Source organism: Micropterus salmoides, unplaced genomic scaffold (assembly GCF_014851395.1).
Source record: "Micropterus salmoides isolate LMB-PRFRI ecotype aquatic unplaced genomic scaffold, ASM1485139v1 Ms_hic_scaffold_7, whole genome shotgun sequence".
NCBI lineage: Eukaryota > Metazoa > Chordata > Actinopteri > Centrarchiformes > Centrarchidae > Micropterus > Micropterus salmoides.
The window spans coordinates 37,369,808-37,381,034 of record NW_024044459.1 but is presented as its reverse complement, the minus strand read 5'-3'; the positions used below and the strand labels follow the sequence as shown (position 1 = coordinate 37,381,034).

General features: G+C 39.5%; 1 protein-coding gene and 1 long non-coding RNA gene across 2 annotated transcripts in view; one reads left to right on the top strand and one right to left on the bottom strand.

Annotated features, from left to right (window-relative positions):
- Positions 1–11,227, top strand: part of LOC119891504 (scavenger receptor cysteine-rich type 1 protein M160-like) — a 1,270,577-nt gene that overhangs the window by 639,872 nt on the left and 619,478 nt on the right. The window lies entirely within an intron of this gene.
- Positions 3,411–5,967, bottom strand: LOC119891629. The gene is made up of 3 exons (XR_005442473.1): positions 5,437–5,967; positions 4,380–4,481; positions 3,411–4,285 (listed from the first exon to the last, which is right to left on the bottom strand). It is a non-coding gene; the product is annotated as an uncharacterized LOC119891629 (long non-coding RNA).

Here is an 11,227-nt window from a genome sequence, read left to right as displayed (position 1 = left end):
AGGCCTACTTCCTTTTATAAATGTTTTCTTGTCAGAAGTACAGCACTTGTGCAGCAGTGAGCAGCTGCAGTAAATCTATGAACAGAAAAAGCTCACTACTGAGTTCCACAGAGCACCTGTTCTTGCTGAGAAACTGCTAATGAACTTGAGTAATTGTAAAGGGTGGTGTGAACAAAGATTTTGGCTAAAATATTTGTCATTGTTTGCAGTAATACCACCCAAACTATGAAACCACACATAAATAACCTAAAAACATTTCTCTATTTAATTCAACGCCATTCATATAACTGGTCAGTAAATATAGTTATGCATTTCTTTTTTCAGTTTTTATTCAGCCTATTGTTAATTCTATAGTAGTGATGCAATTCTATGGATTGGTTAAGCATGACACATAGTTTTTATATTCTTCACATAGGCACTATATTTTGATAATTAAATATGTATTATAATTTGATTTCTCACACTTTCGTAGTCGTCGGTACTTTTGCATCCGCTTTTGTTTCAGAGGGAACGCGGGGGGTTCTCGAGCTGCCGCCGCCGTTATTTCAACTACACTCCTTGCCAAGACACCCGTCCTTATCTGACTCCGATTGGCCCTGAACCTGACGGTATTAATCAAACAAACAATGGCAGCGAATATTGCCTAATGAGAAGGAGACGTATTCACAGAATGCGGGTGAGATGATTTGCATGGGATGCTGCATTAAAGACAACTTGGACATACGGGACAAATCACGTCCCGTATTGATTCAAACTGGGACACGCTATTTAGATCTCAAATATTTCGAGGGACGTGTGGCAACCCTACCCAGAAACTGTGTATGAAGCCAGAGAGAAGACTTTGAAAACGTAAAAGTTAATTTCCTGCATTCTGGTACTCTAATTTCTGCCTGTCTTGTTATATAAATATCTTAGAATATAATGTAGTGAGTCTCTCAGGCATTCTTTACTGCTTTTAAATATTTTCTCCTGTAACTTATTCAACAACATGCCATGTCTACCAGGAAGTTTTAGAGCACTTCATGCTTAACTAATCATCACAATTAAATGAAATAAACATTTGAAATATATCAGTCTGTGTGGAATGAGTGAATATAATATCCAAGTTTCACTTTTTGAATGGAATTACTGAAATAAATCAACTTTTTGATGATATTCTAATTATATGACCAGCACCTGTATACGAGCCAAGAGGATAGTGCTGTGCTAGTGCCGATCCACTTCTGAAGCTGTGGTGCGGGCGTATCACTGCCTCACCTTCACGATTTTCTGGCTCCTGAAACTGTATTTTTGCATGTCCGTGTTCCACAGGTGCAGAAGGAAGTGCTCATGCTTGTGGCAGAGGATCCTTAGCGGCAGAGACCTTCTGGGGTAGCTGTACGCCTTGCAGCAATGAGTCCCGGTCACTTACAAAAATGCTTGTGAATTTGTAAATATTACTGAATCTTTTAACTTCACTCAGCATGTCTCTGGTCCTACACACAGCAAGGGACATACGCTCAATCTTGTTCTTCCTCATGGTGTAAACATTAATAATGTCTGCATCAAAGATGTATTTGTTAGTGATCACAAATGAATCTCATTTGATCTTGTTTGTGATGAGGATCCTCTGCCTGCTAAACGAGCGCCGTGCTCACATTTGATTAACCAGCTTACTGTTGAGAATTTGACTAGAGCTTGGTTCTTATTTGGAATGACGTGGACGCTTGTGCACGGGCTTTCAATGATCACAGCACCCTGCTGTTGGACAAAGTGGCGCCTCATAAAACTAGAGAATTCTAGTGATGGGCAAAGCGAGGCTTTATGAAACACTGAAACGTTTGAAGCAATTCTGCCGGAATTGTGTCGAGGCTTTGAAACACTTCGACACCTGTCTCCACGGTGACATCTACTGGTCACTTTTGATATCGCACATGTTGGTAGGGGTTTCATTGAAACAATGATTGACCAGCGTTTACAATTCTAAACATCTTATTAATACGTGACCAACACGATTTCAAAAAAAATAAATCACCATACAACAAACAAACAAATGCCTTGAGATTGTCAGAGACAGCAGATGGGGATCGCAATAAATCTTTTTAATAAAACACATCTGTGTGTTGTAATACTCATTTAGCTGACACTTTTCTCAAAAGCAAATCACAATTGCTGTGTCAGAGGGCGCAGCTTTGGAGCAACTAGGGATTAAGTGTCTTGTTCAGGGACATATGTATCAGAGTGGGAATCGAACCCACATCTCTCACAGTAAAGGCATTTGTCTTAACCACTACCCTATCAATTTTCACAATCGAAATACTTTATTGATCTACGAGGGTGAATTCTTTGTTGCAGATACTTGCAAGGCCTCAACGGAATAGACATAAAGTTGAAGTTATAGAGAGTAGAGAATATAATAAAGTATACAAATCTAAGACTATAATAATAAATGTGGATATCTACAGTATTATACAGTAGCTTATTAACAGATGTGTAATGATAATTTGCAGGAAAGATACAGGCCCTAGTGTAATAATAATTAATAATGAGTGCTGGCAGTGATGAGGTGTAATGGATTAAAAATCTGTAACTGAGTAAAGTTGAAGTTGTTTCAAGAATGATAAATGATAAAAATGGAACAATGTCTCACATTTTTTATATGTCAAGAATTTTATTCAGAAATATTCAGCTGTGGCTGAGTAGTTTATTTTTCCATAATTGACATCCCCAGCCTTAGAAAAATTTGGTGAAATGCAACATTTGTTGCTGGCATAAAGTATGTTTTGGCCTACAGGTGCAGATATAGCTACTACAGCAGGTCGCTCCAATAAATCAAATGACTGTGTGTCCTTGGAACAAATCTGTCAAATGAGTTAGAGGCTGATGTGCGGTTTGTTCCAAACACTGTGAATCAAGCTCAGAAGCAGTAGGTGTGCCACCTTACGGGTGAAACGCACCAAAGGCTCGCTTCACTGTGGTCATGTAACATTGACGTTTTGAACCACGCTTTGGAGCAGTGTTTCGAAACGTCTGTGCTTCGGTATCTCGACACGTCAGTATCGAGCGTCCCATCCCCAGTGAATTCCCTCTGTTAATACATCCCTGTGGTTGTATGACGCCATTCGCAGCTTGAGGCGTGTCTGTCGGAGAACTGAGCGTTTATGGAAAGCAAAGCCTGCATCTTAAAGAGCTCTTAATAGAGCTCTTAATAGAGCTCTTAATAGACTTAAACGAAATGATCAAGGATGCTAGAGCCTCTTATTTTACTAATCTGAGATCTGCCGTGAAAAAGAAAACCCTAAAGCTCTGTTTGAGACCATTAACAACATTGTTTCTCCTGCTGCGTGTATTATCTCTGTTTTCAAATGTTGACTGCAACCACTTTTTTTCCCTCATTCTGTGGACAAGGTTAGAGCTGTCTGTTAAACATCACAGACTTTCAATTCTGGACTCATTCTGCCCCATTACCCTGAATCTCATCATTAAGTTAGTGGGGACGATGAAACCTTCCAAAAGCCCTGTTGATTTTTTTTACCCACATCTTTCCTTTTAAAATCCATACATCTACTTGGCCCATGTTTGGTTTCGATTTTAAACTTATCTCTTCAGCTGGTCCAGGTCCCTAGCTGTTTTAAGCATGCTGTTGTTCAAACAATCTTGATGCAGCTTCATTTAGAAACTAATAGGCCTATTTCTAAATTGCCTTTTTTTTCTAAAATTCTAGAAAAGATTGTTACGAAGCAGCTAAATAATAAAATGTTTTGGATTCTCACAATATCTTTGATTAGTCTGGTTTTTGTAAAAAAACAAAAACAAACATTCAACTGAGACTGCCCTCCTTAGGGTCTCAAATGATATTTTGATGGCAGCTGATGGGGGTAAATGTTCTGTGCTATTAGATCTCAGTGCAGCGTTTGATACTGTGGATCACTGCACTCTGACTGATAGACTGAAAACAACTGTGGGCATTACTGGATCAGCTCTGGACTGGTTTTCCTCCTATCTCAGGATAAGACAGGAGTTTCTCTGTGTCCATAGGAACATATATGTCAGACTCTGCTCCTTTGTCCTGTGGTGTGACCCAACGTTCTGTGCTCGGCCCCCTGCTGTTCAGTTTGTATATGCTTCCTTGGTAGTTTTGAAGAAATATCTTACCATTGCTATGCTGATGACATCCAACTACAGTTTATATTATGGACATTTGGAGAAAAGCAATACAGGGCTAAAAGTTATGATGTGTACATGTTACCTTTGTTCAAGGCCCTGAATTTCTGTGGCTTCTGGAATGACATCAAGATGCTCATCTCTGTAAAGAATAACCAGAGCAAGTTGTGTAAATCCCACATATGCTCATTCAACAGTAGATAGACAAAATGAATATATTGTTATGCATGACTTACTAGTCTGTTCCAGTAGAAACCCCAATGCTAGATAATGCTGGAGCTGGGACTTGCAAAGGTTTTCTCTTCAAGGGAATCGATGTTGCAGGACTTGTCTCGTAGCTGGAGAAGCAACAGCAGCATCAATAAATGCACATGACACAGTCGCATACGACTGTAATACGTTACTGTACTGTAATCCACAATGTGTTACATCTTTGTAGGGTTTGCTCATCTGGCCTAATAAACTGAACATCCCAAAAACTATCACATCTAGTGCAAGTATGGAAAACGTAAGCAAAGAGTGTGTAAAAATGTCCCTGTTTCTGTACCACAGTCCATTATAAACCACATCATGGGAAAGTTTACTAAGCCATTGTCAGGTGAGGATCAAGGTGAGGTGCTTTACAATATAACACAAATAAGTACTGACAGCCATAACTTGAGCTTGTATGCACCTTAGAAGCAATACAAACAAATTGTTGTTTCTAATGCAAATTCTGACAATAAGCATAATTAGTCACTTGCTGTGTGTTAAGTGTTGTTATCGTAATGCTGTTAGCAGTAAAAAATAAATGTTTTCCACCAAGGCAGTAAACATTTAGCTTGCTAATCTGAGCCACCATGCTTCCTCTTGCAATGATACCGTTTCTTTAGCTAATTGCAATCATCAGCTGATTGTCTCACAAACACAAAAGACACATTTCTGTTCACTAAACAAAGCGAAGCGCTGGAGAACAACCTCCGAAATAACAATCCAACTAACGTTAACGTTACATATTTAACAGGGTAGTAAAGGTTTAGCTGGCTAATATGAGCTGTTAGCTGTAGGCTAACGTTACTGTTAATAATAATACTAATCAGCTGACTAACCGGCACATTTATCCCCACATAGCGAAGCCATAACACAGCGAGGGAGAAGAACTAAGTTACATGAAACAATCCAACAACATATTTTACACCACTGACAAGGGAAAGTCACTTCTCACGCTGTCTATAGCTAGCTTCTGGCTAATGCTAACATCATCAAACAACAGTTTTCATTTGCAAAGCTAAAGTTGGAATAGCGTTACCTTACCTGTCCAGCAGAAAATAGACAACTTCGGCGTCGCTTTGAAAACATTTTTCCCTCATTAGACCCTTCTTCCATCTGGGAAAAGCCACACCGATGTTTTCCCGTGATTTCTGCCTGCGTAGCTCCCGTTATTAAGTCTGGCTTCTTAAAGCATTCACCCTCCGTCGGCTCTTGTGCTAAATAATAGCTGTGGTCCTGCATTTGCCCAAAATTCCACTTCTAATAAAGGAGAGATTCTTTTTCTACTACATAGTAGTTAGAAACGTAATATACACAGACGCCCCATCGACCGCTGCTGTCTACTGGCGCGGACGAGCCGTGGGGCCGCCATCTTGAACCGGTCACCCGCTCCACTCAGTGTAATCTGTGCGCACGTGCGATGAGCTGTCGGCGCATTTAATTAATCACAACTCACTGAACACCGAACTATGCAAAGGTCATACATGTAATAATAATAATAATCTTTATTTTCAAAAACAAGTTACAAAGTGCTTAAACAAGTGTAAAGACAGTAATACCCAAGAGACAATAATACAAAAAACAATACAAGATAAAAGCATGAAAACATTGAAAAGACTAAAATACACGTTTAAGATAAATATAAAATTAGTAAATAAAATAAAAGGGATAAAATAAAGTCAAATAAGATCGGGAAAGGCTCTCCTATAAAAGTATGTTTTAAGAAGGGACTTAAAAGAGTTCACTGACTCAGCCGACCTGATTTCCTCGGGCAGGCTGTTCCAGAGCCTCGGGGCCCTGACAGCAAACGCTCTGTCCCCTTTAGTTTTCAGTCAAGACTCTGGAACAGACAACAGACCTCTGCCCGAGGATCTCAAGGTACGTGCTGGTGCGTATGGGACTAAAAGGTCAGAAATATAACAAGGCGAGAGGCCATGAAGAGCTTTAAAAGTGATCAATAGAATTTTAAAGTCAATTCTAAAACATACTGGGTGTAATGAAGCTAAAATAGGAGTAATGTGGTCATATTTCTTTGTTCTGGTTAAAAGCCTGGCAGCTGAGTTCTGGACAGTCTGGAGTCGATCAATAGATTTTTGGGTCAAACAGGTGAAAAGGCTGTTGCAATAATCCAGGCGTTATGAGATGAAGGCGTGTAAAATGGTCTCGGTGTCCTTAAAAGTTAACATAGATCGAATTTTTGCTATATTTCTAAGTTGATAAAAACATGATTGAACAAGCTTTGTGGTGTGCTTCTCGAAATTTAAATTACTATCAAACCAAACACCAAGGTTCTTTGCCACAGGCTTAATGTGATTTACTAGGGAACCAGCAGATGGCAGTATTTGATTTGCCATCTGCTGAGACCCAATGACCAGGATTTCTGTTTTGTCTGAGTTCAGCTGGAGGAAATTATTTGACATCCATTTTTTAACTTCACAAAGGCAGTTGTTAAGTGAACTCAGCATTCCAGGGTCTGTGGATCTGACGGGCAAGTATATTTGTGTATCATCAGCATAAATATGAAAAGAAATGCCATGTTTATGGATAATATGTCCAAGGGGAAGCAGATACAACCCAACTAACGTTAAAGTAGCTATGACACAGGATACATGGTTCGGCGTATTTTAATATTCATAGTGGGCTCAACAGTAATAGAATATTCTGATAAATGATATAAAGTGACCAGATGTCTGAGATCAAAACTGGGAACATAATCTACGAAAAGGGAGAAAAACGGGGACATTTCCAGTTTGACTATCAATTTTTTTCTATTTTAAATTAATACTATTACTTCTATACAGAGTTTTTTTCTGTATTTAGCCAGGGTAAGGGAACCAAAAATGGGGGCTGTCCCTGAAGCCTGGGACGTCTGGTCACCCTATGATATGTGATGATATGATAGGTATATTGCAAATCCATGACTATAAATATGATAGCGAAGCAGAAACAGATAGTGAGAGTAAAGTCAGATATTTTAACAATTTGAACCAATATAATATATGATTAATAAACAAACAATATATGATTAAATTATATTAGTCTACTTGAAGCTTTTTATATTTGTCCCTCTCTGTCACACACACACAATGTACTAACATGTTCTTCTGCATCCATCTCCTCCCTGCCCATTCAGCAGCCCAACACACACACAGACACACATGTAAGCTTTGCATGAGCTAAAACCCCTGAAAGAGGACTGTTGTGCAGAGCTTCTTTCTCGTGCTCCCTTTCTGCAGTTCCAGAGAGGTGAGTTTGGCAACGTGGTGCAGCCTTATCCTGAGAAACACAGACACAACCAATGACAACAAGTCAGAACGATGGTTGTCGATGCGAAACTGTGTCTCCTCAATGTGTTCCCCGAGCAGTCTCTGGTAATATTCTATTCACAAAATACACATAATAGTACGGTAATGTTAAATCTTACTTGTGAAAAGTAATCCCCTGAGCCCTGTTTGCGATGGGCTGCCGATTTGAGCATGATTATGCTGCACAGCGCTCTGGCATCTTGTTTTCTTCTGCTGCACAACTTGAAGTTGAAGTTCTTTTTTCACCTACGTAATATTGCGAAAATCAGGAACATCCTGTCTAAAAATGATGCAGAAAAACTAGTCCATGCATTTGTTACTTCTAGGCTGGATTACTGCAATTCCTTATTATCAGGCTGCTCGAAAAAGTCCATAAAGACTAAAGACAGCTGATTCAGAATGCTGCAGCACGTGTTCTGACAGGAACCAGGAAACAACTATTGTTACTAGTCCTATTGTTATTATTGTTATTATAATCATTCACCTGCTCTTTTATGAAAAGCGCTGTGAGATAACTGTTGTTGTGATTTGGCGCTATATAAATAAAATTGAATTGAACTAGTAACTATAGGCTATTTATGCCGGTTGTTGAAGTTAAACTGCCATCCTTTTAATTAACACCTAAAACACTGCTGAGGGTGCAACTGTGTGTACACTTTGTCACAGTTAGCCATGGTTTTCGTTCACTTTCGGCATCATGCACCACCATGCACCTGGAACGCTTTGATTTGGGAAGTCGGAAGTTTCAACTGGGAAATATCCCAGTTCCGACCAGTCTTGAACGCAGCATAACTCCTTCCAAACTTTCTACCAATCATAACACTCTTCCAGAGACAGCATATGGACACTGAAGATAGTATCAGTCATCGGCTGCTCGACCTGACTTAGTGGATAAGTCACAACACGTTGATTGACAGTTAAGGAAGAGGTAGGAAAAAGCAATACACATAGGTCTCTAAGGGAAAAGCAATGACAATAGGTCTCCTTGGGGAAAGGCAAAAGCAAATGTATGTATTTATTCTTTTATTCATTCATTCTTTCTTGCATATATTTCCCCATTTATTTATTTATTCTTTCATTTAATTCTGACACTTTGGATGTTCCATATATTTCTAGCTCGTTCAAACTCCTTCAAAAGCCTGAGGGAAATACATTCTGAAGTCCTTTTGGAATCAGGTCTCTGGGCAGCCTGGCAATGGGTCATGAACAATCTGTGAAAGAAAAAGACAATATTTGTATATAATAAATATCTATATCTATCTAGAGATACATTATACGACAGGCAGCTCTGGTCCGCTACTATGATTGGAGAGGCGTTTTATGAATCATGATAGAGTATAATCCCACTTCAAAATTTGACTATTTATAGCAGTCCACCTGTGTGAATTTGTTACTAAAATGCTGTAAGGGCAACATGGCTCTGCTTGTGTAATACTGCTTAAGTGTAAGTGTAATGTGTTATTAATGATAATTATGATACATGAGAATTACATAATGTGTGCATCTGCTATCGGTCAGTTGACCTTTCAGCTGCTTGTTGACCAGGTGCCGAGCCGCTGCGTTTCCTGGATGCTCTCCATGGCTCTGGCAAGGTCTTCTTCTTGCACTTCAGGGAATATTTGGAGGGAGACTTGTCCATGTCATGCAAACTAGAATACTGTCACACAATCTCAGCTGTTGCTGACAAAGCAGTTATTGTGCGGTTGAGGTTCACAAGGTACTCCGCCAGGTTATCAAACACCTCCCAGCCAGGAAAACCTCTTGAATCACATCGGCTATCCTGAAAAATTAAAAACAACTATTGAAAATTAAGTTACTATGTGCTTAATTGTTAGGGGGATTTATCTTGGGTGCAGTGTTGCTGCATTTAACAAATGTCATCCTACTTTAAACAGAGTATGTATACATGTGACACAGTCACATAACTCATTATTACAAGAAAGCCATACTGTGTTTGGGTTCCAAATGTTTACTGGTAATGTTGGAATGCCATCTTGTTTACAGAATGTATGCTGCTAGGGACATTGGCAATGCATAACCCTGTGTTTACAGTGTACAGTGTGGGGCAAGTTACTTCTAAAATGTAATACATTATAGATTACTAGTTACTGTCATTTAAGAATAATTAGTTATATTACAATATTACTGTCTCTGACTGCTTTACACCAGTTTTGCGTTACTCTTGAGTTACTTTCACTGCTGTTTAATGGGCGCATTATTCTGATAGTAAGATGTGCTGCATAGGAGGGTTCTAGTGATGCGCAGTTATCCGAGGTGATGAGTTATCCGCGGATCAGGTGGGTCTATGTCATGTGCCAAAATGTTTCTCAATGTTGGTGAATTATTAAAAAAACTAAACAACATAAACTTTTGGTTCAAATGCGTTGCAATGTGCGTTACTGAGATTGCTGGGTCTACTAGAGGAAATGTCCTCAGCAGGTAGACTAATGGCTGGACTCACAGGACTGCAAGAGACACCGCTTACATCAAAACTGGTGTCCTGGGAATTTGTGAGAGAGAGAGAGAGAGAGAGAGAAAAACAGTTATGAGAAACAAATATCCATTTGATTATTAATTTGTCTTTGTACAAAATGTATTGCTGCATAAGCATGCGAAACAAATTGAGATCACAACATATCATTCATAGTATATATAAATGAATAGAATGTAGAATTTCAATGACAGATTACCAGAGATGATGTGTTGGGAGAGTCGTCAGGTGGAAATGGTGCAATGTCCAGCTGGTCATCACACTGGGTGGCTTCAGGTGGGCTCTCAATGAGGATGTCAGCTGCATTACTTATCGTGACATCAAGACACTGCTCCTCCTGAACTTCTACCGGCAGGTCTGGCAAAACGATGCCAAGTTCGCTGTGCCGTTGTGGATCCAGCAGGTCTCCTTTGTCAGACTGAGCCAGCAAATACACCACAGTAATACGCTCAGCTGCCATAAAGAATCATGAGGGAAAATACATATTTTAATTCAGAATTGACAGGTTGCCACTGTAATAGGTGAGAGAAGACAGGTAAAGGTTTATTTGTTGAATTTATAAAAGTGTAGTAACAAGGAAAAAGCTGTCTCCTGGAGTATCTTACCGGTGGGTCTTCCAGGGGGAATAAATTCTGGAATGAGTGCACGGCCAAGGACACTGTTGCTGAGGGCATTGACGTTGGACATCAGGCGGACATCATAGATTCTTGTGTGTGACGTTTCACTCACATCCACAGCTTCATGGGCTCGGTTCATGTTCCACCTGGATCCACCCTCAAGCATATACATCTGTGTGCGCATGGCATTACATCTCCATCCTTGAAAAAAACCCACAAATGATTATTGGAATATTAGTTTTTTATCTCCTCTTATACACTCGAGACATACCAGAAAATTAGAACATAGATTGATAAGATATTTTCAGCTGTTTTGTGGGGATTGACCTGCCTGCTTTGTCCCTGTACTTTGTTTCTCACAGGACAACAGAAAGGCTGAACATTTAAGCAATATACACATTTAAACCCATCTACAAACACAC